Source organism: Pleurodeles waltl, chromosome 5, assembly GCF_031143425.1.
Source record: "Pleurodeles waltl isolate 20211129_DDA chromosome 5, aPleWal1.hap1.20221129, whole genome shotgun sequence".
Taxonomy (NCBI): Eukaryota; Metazoa; Chordata; class Amphibia; order Caudata; family Salamandridae; genus Pleurodeles; species Pleurodeles waltl.
The window spans coordinates 1,473,112,279-1,473,126,120 of record NC_090444.1 but is presented as its reverse complement, the minus strand read 5'-3'; positions in this window follow the sequence as shown (position 1 = coordinate 1,473,126,120).

Genomic DNA, 13,842 nt, shown 5'->3' with positions numbered 1-13,842 from the left:
TTCGGCGCAAACAGAGTATAAATATGCCCCAAAGTCTTTCTGCTGGGGTAGATGGGATAATTACCCCCATCCGCCTACTGTGGAGGGGGGCAGAAAGGCCACTAGGTACTAGAATTTGTTTTTAAAAAAATATGGAGGGATGTGGAGCCACCAAGCACTATGGGCATAATTATGCCCCCACCCCAACTGAAGGAGACAGCAGTCTTTCATCCCCCGCAAACTAAAGCATCTCATCCCAAGGGAAGCAAGAGGACATTTGACTCTTTTGGGTTTTGATTTTATATATGGGCCAGGAGAGCTTGGCTAATTCCCAATATCATCCCACTTGGAATAATGAGTGAGTGCCTTCTTTGGACTTTGGTAAGCTGCCACCAAGAAAAACCTACCAGACCTAGACACATCTGAAAACTAAACATCTGGGTGAGTCCAGGGTGGTTTGCTTCACATGCACTCCACACCATTTTCGTACCCACAATACCCTGCAAATCTCCATCTTGCTTGACACATTATCCCCACATTTTTGTGATAGAACCTTCTGGGATCCGCAGGAATCCACAAAATTCCACCCACCCAGCATTGTCTCATCTATACTGATTAACATTCTACCTCACTTTTCAGCCTAAAAACATTTAGAAAGAAACTGCCATTTTAGATCCCCTTTAGTTCCCCCTCAATTTCCACATGTTTTTGGCCCTTCACTGTCACAGGCACTTGGCCCACTTACACAAGTGAGATATCATTTTTATTGGGAGACCAAGGGTAATGCTGGGTGGTAGGAAATTTGTGCCAGTGCGATGAACCCACACAAAGATTTTAGGAAAATTTGATTTTTTAGCTAAATTTGAGGTTTACAGGGGATTCTGGGTAAGAAAATGCTGGGGGATCCATGCAAGTCACAACTCCCTGGACTACCTTGGGTGTCTAGTTTTCAGAAATGTATGGATTTGGTAGGTTTCCCCAGAAGGCTGCCGAGCTCAGGAATAAAACCGCAGATGCCCCCTTTGCAAAAACAGGTAGTTTTGTAACAGATAATTTTGATGTGTCCATGTTGTGTTTTGGGTCCTACCCTCTCACTGGCAGTAGGCCTACCCACAAAAGTGAGGTACAATTTTTATCAGGAGACTTGGGAAAATGCTGGTTGTATGGAGGTTTGTGCATTCCCTCATATTCCAGAACTGTGAAGCAGCAAAATGTGAGGAAAACATGTTTTTAGGCACATTTTGAGGTTTACAAAGGATTCTGGGCACCAGAACCTGGTGAGAACTCCACAAGTCACCCCAATCTTGATTCCCCTAGGTGTCTAGTTTTCAGAAATGTATAGGTTTGTTAGGTTTTCCCTAGGTGCCGGCTGAGCTAGAGGTCAAAATTCAAAGCTAGACACTTTCTAAAAAAAAGTGTCTGTTTTCATCAGAAAAATGTGTCCACGTTGTGTTTTGGGGCATTTCCTTTCGCGCATACTAGGCCTACCCACACAAGTGAGGTACCATTTTTATTGGGAGATGTGGGGGAATGCTGAGTGAAAGGAAGTTTGTGGCTCCCCTTAGATTCCAGAACTTTCCATCACCAAAATGTGAGGAAAATGTGTTTTTTTTTGGCAACTTTTGAGGTTTCCAAAGGGTTCTGGGTAACAGAACCTGGTGAGAGCCCCACACGTCACCCCATCCTGGATTTACCCAGGTATCTAGTTTTAAAAAATAAACAAGTTTGGTAGGTTTTCCTAAGTGCTGGCTGAGCTACAGCCCAAACTCCACAGCTGGGCACTTTGCAAAAAACACGTCAGTTTTCAATGGAAAAATGTTATGTGGTCATGTTATGTTTTAGGGCTTTTCCTGTCGCAAGCAATAGCCCTACCCACATAAGTGAGGTACCATTTTCATCAGGAGACTTGGGGGAAGATAGAAAAGAAGAACAAGTGTTACTGCCAATTGTCTTTCTCTACATTTTTGCCTTCCAAATGTAAGACAGTGTGTAAGAAAGAGGTAATTTTGAGAGATGCCTTGTAATTCACATGCTAGTATGTGGACCCCTGAATTCAGAGATGTGCAAATACCCACTGCTTCTAAACTCCTTATCTCGTGCCCATTTTGAAAATACACAGGTTTTCCTTGATACCTATTTTTCACTCTTCAATAATTTACCAAATGAATTGCTGTATACCCAGTATACAATGAAAACCCATTGCAAGGTGCAGCTCACTTTCTATAGAAAAACCTTGAAGGATCTACACAAATGACCCCTTGCTGGATTCAGAATGTTGTCAACTTTTCAGAAATGTTTAGCTTCCAGTGATCCAGCATTGGTTTCACACCCATTTCTGTCCCTAAGTGGAAGTAGGCTGAAAGCACAAAAATAGTAAAAATTGTATATGTCCCAGTAAAATGCCAAAATGTTGAAAATGTGGTTGTCTGATTAAAGTCTGCATGTTCCTGAATGCTGCAAAGATAGTGAGTATAACACTGCAAAGCCTTTGCCAATGCTATCTGCAAGGAAAAAAACATGTGCTTTCTTCTGTAGAACTTTGTTTCCCATTTTCCCTAAAAACCCAAGCTGTCTCTTGGCTGATTTTTTGATCTCCTCCAGGGAAACCCACAAACTCTGGGTACCTTTAACATCTCCAGAATGTTGGAAAAAAAGGACACAATTTTGGCATGGATAGCTTATGTGGACAAAAAGCTATGAGGGCTTAAGCACAAAGTACCCCAAATAACCAAAATAAAGCTTTGCACAGGAGGGGGAAAAGGCCTGGCAGCGAAAGGGTTAAATTGTTCTACTAGTTTACAGTTTGTGTATTCAAAGGTTTCCAAAGCATGTTCTGTGGCATGCAGATTATAAGTAGTAATGATACACAATTTACTTTGTTTTTATGTTGACCAATGTCATTTAGTCCAATAAGTGGAATTATGGTATGTTTTTGAGGCTGTGAGGCCCTGAAATGTCTCAGATCTCAAATCTCCTCTCTACTGTGTTGATTTGCATGTCTGGTGCATGTACTGTACAGTTTCTAAATAACATTTTATGTTTCAGGACATGTCTCCATCTTTGTTACTTAATTGTGCATTAACTGCGTGAGTAATAAGTGAAGAATCACACAAAGACCTAAACATCCCATTAATCTTTTTTTTTTTCTTTTTTTTAGGTTGCTTCATCAGTAGCCGAAGACACATTTGAGGTTCAATATAGAGCTTTAATGTCTTTTTTCTCAATTCATATTAGGACCAACACACATTGCCAGTGGACCACAGTCTGCAACCTAAGACACCTCCACTCAAGCCTTCAGTGAGGACACCATTCTTGAAAGTCTGGATGATGAGGGGATGCCTGGTCCATCTGGGCTGTCTGGCCAGACAGCCCTAGTGAGTCACACTCAGCCCACACCAACACCTCCCGCCTCAGCTTCTACAACAACTCAGCATCTGGGTACCTCTACTTGAGGTGTCCAAAGAAATACAACTCCCATGTTGTGCCCCCCAAGTCCTGGCTACTATTGAGCAACCACCAACACCTCTAGTTGTACCAGGAACCAGTGGGATGGGCCACACTGCCTCAAGGGCACAGGGTAGTGGGGATAGGGGTCATGGGAGGAAATCAGTAGGCAAGCAAATTAAGGCCACTGGCATCATTGTCACCTAGACCACCATTGACTGAGTCATGAGAGCTCTACAACAGTTCCAGGATGTGATGGGCCAGGTCCTACTAGAGATTTGGGACTTTAAGCAGGTCCAGAGGGAGCACATCCATGAGCTGCTGAATCACAACTCCAGTTTGTGTTCCTTTCCTGGGGTGAGATTTGACATTTATCATCACATATGCAATTCTTTTACTGTGCCATCTACCTCTGTCTGTGGTCCTTCAACATCAGGACAAAATACACCTTTCGAGCCACAGACAGGCAGGCCCTGCCACAAAAAGATATCGACCCATCTGTGTCCTCCCCTCAGGAATGGGACTTTCATTCGGACCACCAGGGGAGAATGGCAAGACCACCACCTCCATGAGATGCCAAACCTAATTTCCTCATGTGTGTGTCTACCATTCGCTCTGTAGAATATTTCATGGGCACATTTACCTTTTTTGCGTAAAGCTGCATTCTGAACATAGAACTCCAAACAATTTGTGCTCAACAATATATAGTTCCATCTGCCATGATGGACTTTTTTTATTCTTGTTCTTGTTCATTCTGGTTACAAATATATTGCACTCATTTGTTGTTCAAAATAAATGCATATAAAACAAAGTCAAAGACTGGCGTTGTATTAAATGTGGTTATTTCTTTTCTTCTGTGCACCATCATGTTTTAAATCTGTCAAAAATATGATACTAAAACAGATTATAAATATGAACTTGGTAATGTGTTTCTCATGTACAAAACTACGCAAAAAGAAACAATGACAACTTAATGTATTGGTGTCATAGGTTTGTGGGTCCCATGCATGTGACACATTCAAATATGCTTTTCACGAACCATACAGAAGCCAAATAGTCTGTGCCATTTAGAAATTAATATTCCAGAGCCTTGACACATGGAACAAAGAGACTATGGTGGTCATTACAATCCTGGCGGTCGGTGTTAAAGCGGCGGTAAAACCACCAACAGGCCGGCGGTAAAAAAAATGGAATCACGACTGTGGCGGAAACCACCAACATAGACAGCCACTTTAACACTCCAACCGCCACGGCGGTACAAACAAACACCGCAGCAGTAACCGCCAACAGACAGGCGGAAGACAAGGTTCCGCCCACTGTATTACAACAGTCCAATCTGCCACCTTTTCCAGGGCAGATACACCGCGAACAAAAACACAGCGGAAACAGGGCTTGGAAGGGAAAACGCTCACCTCTACACACCCCACGAGGAACCAGGACGCCATGGAACCGGAACTCCAGATACTGCCAGCCTTTATCTTCCTGCTTCTCTACCAGGAACAACAAAGACGGCGGCGAAGACCACGGTGAGGACTGCACCTACGACACAGGGGAGGGGGGAGGGAAAAAAGAGTAACACACACACGCAACACGCAACACGCAACACTCCCACCCCCACCCTCACCCACTACAACACACACACAAGTACATGTAGATACATTACATTAACAACCCCCAACTCCCCCTGGAAGAATGCAAGGACAAAAGGAAATGAGTCGAACGTTTGTAATCTATTCAAAAACAGTAGGCAAAAATATATACATTCATATACATATATTTACAATAGAAACAAATATATACACCAAGAATACAAGTCCAAGGTATTCCACCATCATAGTCCGTGGACCACTGGGCCCAAAATGCATGGGCGAGGCCCACACTCAATGCCCGATCAAAACGGAGAGAACACTGCTGGGGCATCAGATAGAAATGCAACAGGCACCTCAGGGGGAAGGGAGGGGGGCACCTCAGCCGGATGAGTGCACAACGCCAGATCCATGAGGAGGCTCCATGTCCGTTGATGTATCCTGGGGAGTGCAAAGCCACAGTCTCTCAAGTCTCCCCAGTGGGTGGTTTGCCCACTGCTTTATCCTGGGGAGTGCAAAGCCACAGTCTCTCAAGTCTCTCCAGTGGGTGGTTTTCCCACTGCTTTATCCTGGGGAGTACAAAGCCACAGTCCCTCAAGTCTCTCCAGTGGGTGAGTTGCCCACTGCTGCATCCTGGGGAGTGCAAAGCCACAGTCTCTCAAGTCTCTCATGTGGGTGGGTTGCCAACTGCTGCATCCTGGGGAGTGCAAAGCCACAGTCTCTCAAGTCTCTCAAGTGGGTGGTTTGCCCACTGCTGCATCCTGGGGAGTGCAAAGCCACAGTCTCTCAAGTCTCTCAAGTGGGTGGTTTGCCCACTGCTGCATCCTGGGGAATGCAAAGCCACAGTCTCTCAAGTGGATGCCTTTCTCCACTGGTTCTGGAGGGGGCTTAGTGCCCAGAGTGCTTCATCCTGCCAAGGACTGAGGTAGTGGATGCCTTTCTCCACTGGTTCTGGAGGGGGCTTTGTGCCCAGAGTGCTTCATCCTGCCAAGGACTGTGGTAGTGGATGTCAATCTCCACTGGTTCTGGAGGGGGCTTTGTGCCCAGAGTGCTTCATCCTGCCCAGGACTGAGGTAGTGGATGCCTTTTTCCACTGGTTCTGGAGGGGGTTTTGTGCCCAGAGTGCTTCATCCTGTCAAGGACTGAGGTAGTGTATGCCTTTCTCCACTGGTTCTGGAGGGGGCTTTGTTCCCAGAGTGCTTCATCCTGCCAAGGACTGAGGTAGTGGATGTCAATCTCCACTGGTTCTGGAGGGGGCTTTGTGCCCAGAGTGCTTCATCCTGCCAAGGACTGAGGTAGTGGATGCCTTTCTCCACTGGTTCTGGAGGGGGCTTTGTGCCCAGAGTGCTTCATCCTGCCAAGGACTGAGGTAGTGGATGCCTTTCTCCACTGGTTCTGGAGGGGGCTCCATGCCCAGAGTGCTTCACCTGCCAAGGACTGAGGTAGTGGATGTCAATCTCCACTGGTTCTGGAGGGGGCTTTGTGCCCAGAGTGCTTCATCCTGCTCGTGACGGGCTCAGTAGCGTCAGAAGCTTTGGCGCTCACTGGCCTGCGGTGCTTGTTGCGGAGGTGTCCTGTTCAGCGGTGCTGGTGGCGGTGGAGTCCTGTTCAGCGGTGCTGGTGGCGGCGGTGTCCTTGGCAGCGGTGCTTGTGGAGGCGGTGTCCTTGGCAGCGGTGCTTGTGGCAGTGGTGTCCTTGGCAGCGGTGTCCTTGGCAGCTGTGATTGTGGCGGCTGTGTCCTTGGCAGCGGTGCTTGTGGCGATCTTGTCCGATGTGCAGGTTTTCCCAGACTTGCCTGTTTTACTGTGCCCCTTCCCCACCTTGGATGGTGGCGCAGCTGTCTCCACACTCCTAACTGTACCCCTGGGAGAGGCTTTGGTGGAAGATTTTTTTCCTCTCTCCCGCCGGGCACTGGCCAACTTTTTGTGCTTTTGGGGTGGGGGACTGTCCGTGCTCTGGCTCCTTGGCAACTGGCTGCCCTGCTGCCTGGCGTATTCCAGAAGCCGGTTACTACTGATACCACTGTTCCTGCTGATATTGTGGCTGAGGCGCTGGGTTTGGACCTGGAGAGGCGGGCCTTAGGAGACTGAAGGGGTGGGGGAGTTGAGGGAAAGAGGTCAAGGTTGGACAGGAAAAGTTTTTTGGACACAATGGGACGGGTAGATGAAGGGGGTTTGGGAGTGGAGGAAGAGGTAGTGATTGTAGGAGGTGTACATTTGGTGACTTTGGGTCAACGTGCATGGGCTGGAGGCTGTCGTGAGGTGGATGGCTGTTGGGTGGGTGTGTGGCTGCGTTTGTGTACCTTGGGAGGTGGGCTCACAGACACACTGGGAGAGGACACAGGGGATGTGTGAATGGTAGTGGAGGTGGTGACTGCACGTGAGCGGGGTGTGGTGTTGGGTGTGCTGGTGATGGAGGCAGTGGCTGACGATGTAGTGCATGCAGGTGTGAGTGGAGAGAAGACTGGGAGTGAGGAGGGAGACGAGGAGGAGGGGGACACAGTGGAGGCAGTGGCTGTTGGTATGTCTGCATGATGCTTGCGTGAGTGCCTGTGGGATGTGTGGTGCTTATGTTTGCCTGAGCTTCCCTTGTATGTTGACGTGTGTGCATGCTGGTCTGATGGTGTGCTTGGGATAGGCTGAGGTACAGGGGTTTGGGTCTGGGTGGAGGACGTTGGAGGGGGGAGGCTAGAGACAGGGACAATGGCTGCCATCAGTGCTGAGGCCAGAGTCTGAAAAGCTTGCTGATGGGCTGCCTGACCAGAATTAATGCCCTCCAGGAATGCATTGGTCTGTTGCAACTGCCTCCCTACACCCTGGATGGCATTCAAAATGGTAGACTGCCCAACAGTGAGGGACCTGAGGAGGTCAATGGCCTCCTCACTGAGGGCAGCAGGGCTGACTGGGGCAGGGGCTGTGGTGCCTGGGGCAAAGGAGATGCCCACCCTCCTGGGTGAGCGGCCACGGGGCAAACGCTGAGGGGCTGCTCGGAGGGCGGTGCTGGTAGGGGGGGTGGCAGCTGTACCTGTAGATACGGGGGGCACAGAGGGCCCCGCCACCGCAAGGGAGCTTCCATCAGAGGAGGAGTCCGTGACGCTGGTCTGAGCTCCTGTCCCCGCCGTGGAGCTCCCCTCGCCCTCCGTCCCACTGGTGAATTCTGACTCTGTTGTGTCGCCCTCCAGGGCCATGTGGGATGCAGTTCCCTCCTGCTCCGGTGCCACTGCTCCTCCGCCTGATTATGCTAATGCACACAAGCACAGGGAGACCACAAAAAGGGGGGGAAGACAGAAGAAAGACATGTTGAGTGCATGCAATACCGCTACCGTTGCCGGACACTACAGACACAGAAGCCCCCTGCACTACGCCATGCACTTGGAGTTCCCTAATCAATCACAGGGACATGGGTTACAAGGCTATGCCAGATTGCTGCACACATGGAAGTCACAGGAGCCTGACTAGGTGTAGTTGGCTCTGTACACAGGTGGGGTGGGGTGCCACAGGGCCTGCCTTAAGAAGGGACTTTGCCTACTAAACTAGCCCTGGCCTAGGGGAACCCACAGCCCACCTCCCCCACCCAGACACCTACAATGCGTGCTGAATCAGCTGAATTAGAGTGTACTCACCCCCTTGTGGATGCTGTGATGCCCTCAAGCGCCCATCCAACTCTGGGTACGCCCTCATAAGGGGGGTCATGGTGCGACGGGCACCCCTCCCACGTTGGGAGGCCATCCCCAGCTGGGCCTCCGCCGTCTTCTTGCTCCAGCGACGAATGTCCTCCCATCTTTTCTAGCAGTGGGTGCTCCATCTGTGGTAGACCCCCCAGGGTCCGGACTTCCTTGGCGATGGCACACCAAATATCCTTCTTCTGGTGGGCGCTGACCTACACGAATCGTACAGGGGAAAAGGAGAAGATATAACCGTCCGCACCGTCACAGTCATTGGCCCGCATCCCGACCCTTGCCATGACGCACATGCACTCACCGTCGTTTCATGCACGCCTCATTCTCTCCCCCCCCATCTTTCATCCATACCACTCCAAAAAGGCATTGCCCATACAACATTCTCACAGTGTACTCACCTGTTTGTCTGGAGGACCGTAGAGTAGTGTGTTCTGGGGGAGGACCCTATCCACTAGTTTCTCCAACTCCTCCGTGCTGAAGGCAGGGGCCCTTTCCCACAGACACACAAGCCATTGTCTCTTCCAGACTGAGCTCACAGCAGCACTTGCAGTGTAGGTCCCCTCCTGTCGAAGATCAGGTATCAAGTGATTGAACAGACAGAAAATGGCGGTCATGTCCGCTGCGGTGCGTACCGTCACCGCCGGCGTACATCGTCATTGGCTCCTGGGACCCATGGGGTCCAATGTTAACCAATGCAGGATTGCGCTGCGGTCTACGGCGATGGTGTACAACGCCAGCGCAGTTACCTCATATCACCTTGTCCCACATTACAGGTCAGGCAGCCGCCATTTCAGGGGGCCACATGGCATTTTTTTTTACTGCGTCACACATACCTAGGCCTTGCTTAAATACTAATACAGCCAGATGTCAATTTTAAAACATTTTCCGATTAAGTTGTGTTTACATACCTCAGTGTTGGTTGACTCTCTGCTCGCTGTTCTCCTACATAGAGCATGTCCGCTGGGGCAGAGGGACATCCTCTGGTGTACAGACCGCTGGTGGACCTGTCTACAATGGAGGAGCGACATGTAATTATCACCTACAGACTTGATCGTACCACTATCCTGGAACTGTGTGCCCAGTTGGTGCCAGACCTGATGTCAGCTATCAGCCATCCCACTGGAATCCACCCTCTAGTGCAGGTGCTGTCAGTACTCCATTTCCTGGCAAGTGGGTCTTTTCAGACGACAGTGGCCATAGTATCAGGGATGTTCTCCAACGTGTTGTCCAGAGTGTTGTCTGCCCTGCTGAAACACATTCGCAGCTACATCGTTTGCCCTCAGGTGGAGGATTTTCCTACAGTGAAAGGTGACTAGGACATATCCCCAACATCATAGGTGCCATTGATGGGACACATGTGGCCCTGGTACCCCCTGCAGGAGTAAACAGGTGTACCGAAAACGCAAGAGTTACCATTCTATGAATGTGCAGATGGTGTGTTTGGCAGACCAGTGCATCTTCCATGTGAATGCCAAATTTCCTGGCTCACTGCATGATGCTTACATTCTGCAGAATAGCAGCATCCCTTATGTGATGGGGCAACTCCAGAGACACCGTGTGTGGCTATTAGGTCAGGACATGGACCCAATACAGTGTGACTAGGTGTCTGGGTCTGGGGATGTCCCTAAGAGTTAGTGTGTGTCTAACAGTTGTCCCTCAACATTTGCAGGTGACTCTGGTCACCCCAACCTGTCATCGCTACTGACCCCAGTGAGGAATCCCAGGACAAGGGCAGAGGAACGCTACAATGAGGCCCATGGGCGGACTAGGAGGATTATAGAGAGGACCTTCGGCCTCCTGAAGGCCAGGTTCAGGTGTCTCCATATGACAGGTGGTTCCCTATTCTACTCACCAAAGAAGGTGTGCCAGATCATCGTGGCCTGCTGCATGCTTCACAACTTGGCTTTGCGACGACAGGTGCCTTTTCTGCAGGAGGATGGTCCAGATGGAGGTGTTGTGGCAGCTGTGGAGCCTGTGGAGAGTGAAGACGAGGAAGCAGAAGAAGAGGACATAGACAACAGTAACCAGTAACAGTGATCCAGCAATACTTCCAGTGAGACACAGGTAAGAAGACAACACTGCCTGCTACATCTGATTTAATTTTTCTACCTCTCATCTGTCTGTCATTGTCACCCAGTTTATGGACACTGAGTTGTCACTTTCCCTTTCCCTTTCGATTTCACAGATGTGGGTCCCACTGAGTGACCTCTGCTTTGTTTCTGCATGGACTAGGGCTGTGTGACATAGGTATGTTGACATTACATTGAATATAGCATTTTGCCACAGTTATTGCAAATACATATTTTCGAAAGCACAGACTGACTCCAGATTGTTTTGTGATTTAAGGGTGATTATTTAAGTGCAAAATAGTGGAGGGGGTTGTAAAATGGTCAGGGGTGATGGTGGAGGAATGTCCATGGCAGAGTCCAGTCTATTAGTCTCATAGGTGCATTGTCCAAAGGGGAATAGGAAGTGGAGCTGGGGCAGTTGATGGATGGAGAGGGTAACAAAGTGGGACAGAAGGATGACAATCAGGGTGGTCTGATTTCTTGGTGGGGTCTTGGCATTGTTCTCTGTCTTTGTCCTGGATCTCTTGGACCGCTTGCAGGGTGGTTCTCCATCTTCAGGGGGTGGGGTGCTGGTGTCGTGGTCCTGTGGCGGTGCCTCCTGTCCACTAGCGCCGGCGGAGTTGGTGGTCAGTTCATCGTTCAGGCTAGTGTCAGGGGTCCCTTGTTATGCCACAGTGTCCCTCCTGGTGTTGATGAGTTCCTTCAGCACCCCTACAATGGTGCCCAGGGTGGAATTGATGGATTTGAGTTCCTCCCTGAACCCCAAATACTGTTCCTCCTGCAGCCTCTGGGTCTCCTGAAACTTGTCCAGTACCGTTGCCATCGTCTCCTGGGAATGGTGGTAGGCTCCCATGATGTTGGAGAGGGCCTCGTGGAGAGTGGGTTCCGTGGGCCTGTCCTCCACCTGTCACACAGCAGCCCTCCCAGTTCCCCTGTTTCCCTGGGCCTTTGTCACCTGAACCGTGTGCCCACTACTACTGCCCCCAGGTCCCTGGTGTTGTTGGGGTGGTGGGTTAGCCTGGGTTCCCTGTAGTGGTGGACACACTGCTGCTTGACGTGTCCTGGGGACAGAGGTATGGGCCCGCTGGGTGGGTGATGTGCTGGTGTTTCCAGAGGGGGGAGGTTCTGTTGTGGCTTGTGCCAGTGTGAGGGGAACCGACTGTCCCGAGGTCCCAGATCTGCCGGGCTGGTCATCTAGATCCAGTTGGACAGAGCTGCTGTCATCACTGTGGGCCTCTTCTGTGGGTGGAGTGGACATGTCTGAACCCTCCTGTCCGGTGACAGTGGGTATGGTTCCTGCAGGGGTGTAAAAGCATGATTATTGCATCTGTGTGTGCCATGGTGTGCAATGGGTGGGTGACCCTGTAGCCCAGTGCTTGCATTCTTGTGTGGGACCTTATGTGATAATGGTTTAGGGGGTGTATGGGTATGTGCAGTGGACATGCTTTGGTGATGGGTGTCCATGCTTTGGTGTTACATGCAGGGCTTGGGTTTGGGATGTGTGGTTTGTGATATTGGGACATATGTGAGGAGTTGGAGTGATGGGGGTGAGGGCGAGGCTGGGGGTATGTGATAGCATGCAGGTGGGTGGGTGATGAAGTAGTTAAAGGTTTGACTTACCAGAGTCCATTCCTCCAGCTACTCCTGCGAGGCCCTCAGGATGCAGTATAGCCAAGACCTGCTCCTCCCATGTAGTGAGTTCTGGGGGAGCAGGTGGGGGTCTGCCGCCAGTCCTCTGAACCGCAATCTGGTGTCTTGAGACCACGGAACGCACCTTCCCCCGTAGGTCGTTCCACCTCTTCCTGATGTCATCCCTAGTTCTTGGGTGCTGTGCCACTGGATTGACCCTGTCCACTATTCTTCGCCATAGCTCCATCTTCCTAGCTATGGAGGTGTGCTGCACCTGTGATCCGAATAGCTGTGGCTCTACCCGGATGATTTCCTCCACCATGACCCTGAGCTCCTCCTCGGAAAATGTGGGGTGTCTTTGCGGTGCCATGGGGTGGTGTGGGTGATGTGTGGGGTGGTGTGTGTTGTGATGTGTGGGGTGATATTTAGAGGTGTGTTGTGTGAGGTGTATGGATGTTGTGTGAGTGATGGTGTTGAGTGCCTGTGGATGCTATTGTTCTTTCTGGTGGTGTCTCTCTATGGCCTTCTGTCGCAATTGTTGTCGTAAGGTTTGTGGGTGATGTGGGTGGGTGTTTTATATTGTATTGAGTGTGTGGGAGTGGTGTATGTATGTGTATCAGGTGTGTGTATTACGAATTGTCCAATGTGGTTATGTTTTGTAAGTGAATGTGTATTTTGAGTGCAGCGGTGTGTACCGCCAATGGAATACCGCGGTTGAAAGACTGCTGCGTGGATTCGTGGGTCGTGATAGTGTGGGCGTATTCCTGTTGGCGTGACGTTGGAGGTTTTGTTATCGCCAGTTTATCACTGACCTTTGGTGTGGCGGACTTGTGTGGGTGTCTAGATTTTGGCGGATTCCAAGCTGTGGGTCATAATGGCAGTGGCGGTATTCCACTGCTGCGGCGGTGTGTTGGCGGTCTTCTGCACGGCGGTAAGCGGCTTTTACCACCAATGTTGTAATGACCCCCATAGTCATAAAATCAAATTAAATAGGCAATTTATTATTCATTCATGACCTCAGTGGGAGCCAGTTTCCCTGCCCTCACACCAGGAATTCTACATCAATAACACCAATAGTCTATATCATGACATTTACAAAGATTGAGCCCACATGACCATTTCCAGATATATGGTGCAATTTCACAACCACCATTCAATGGTGAGCTGCATAAATGTTCTTTCAACTATGAGGAAACATATCAACAGCCTCCTACACTGAACACAAATTGAAGATTTAGCCATTGTGAAGGGATATATGTATGCTATGCCGTGGAATACACATTTGGGTACAGCAAATTAAGCAGCACATATTGCCTTGGTGGCAACATCTAGCAGAAAACAAGTCTGATACCATCTCAAGAACTTCCATTCAATCACAATGCAAGTTGTCTCTGTACAAGATCTGTCCATCTAAAGTGGGTGTCTGTCCCAGGACTAACCCATGCCCCCTTTGTTC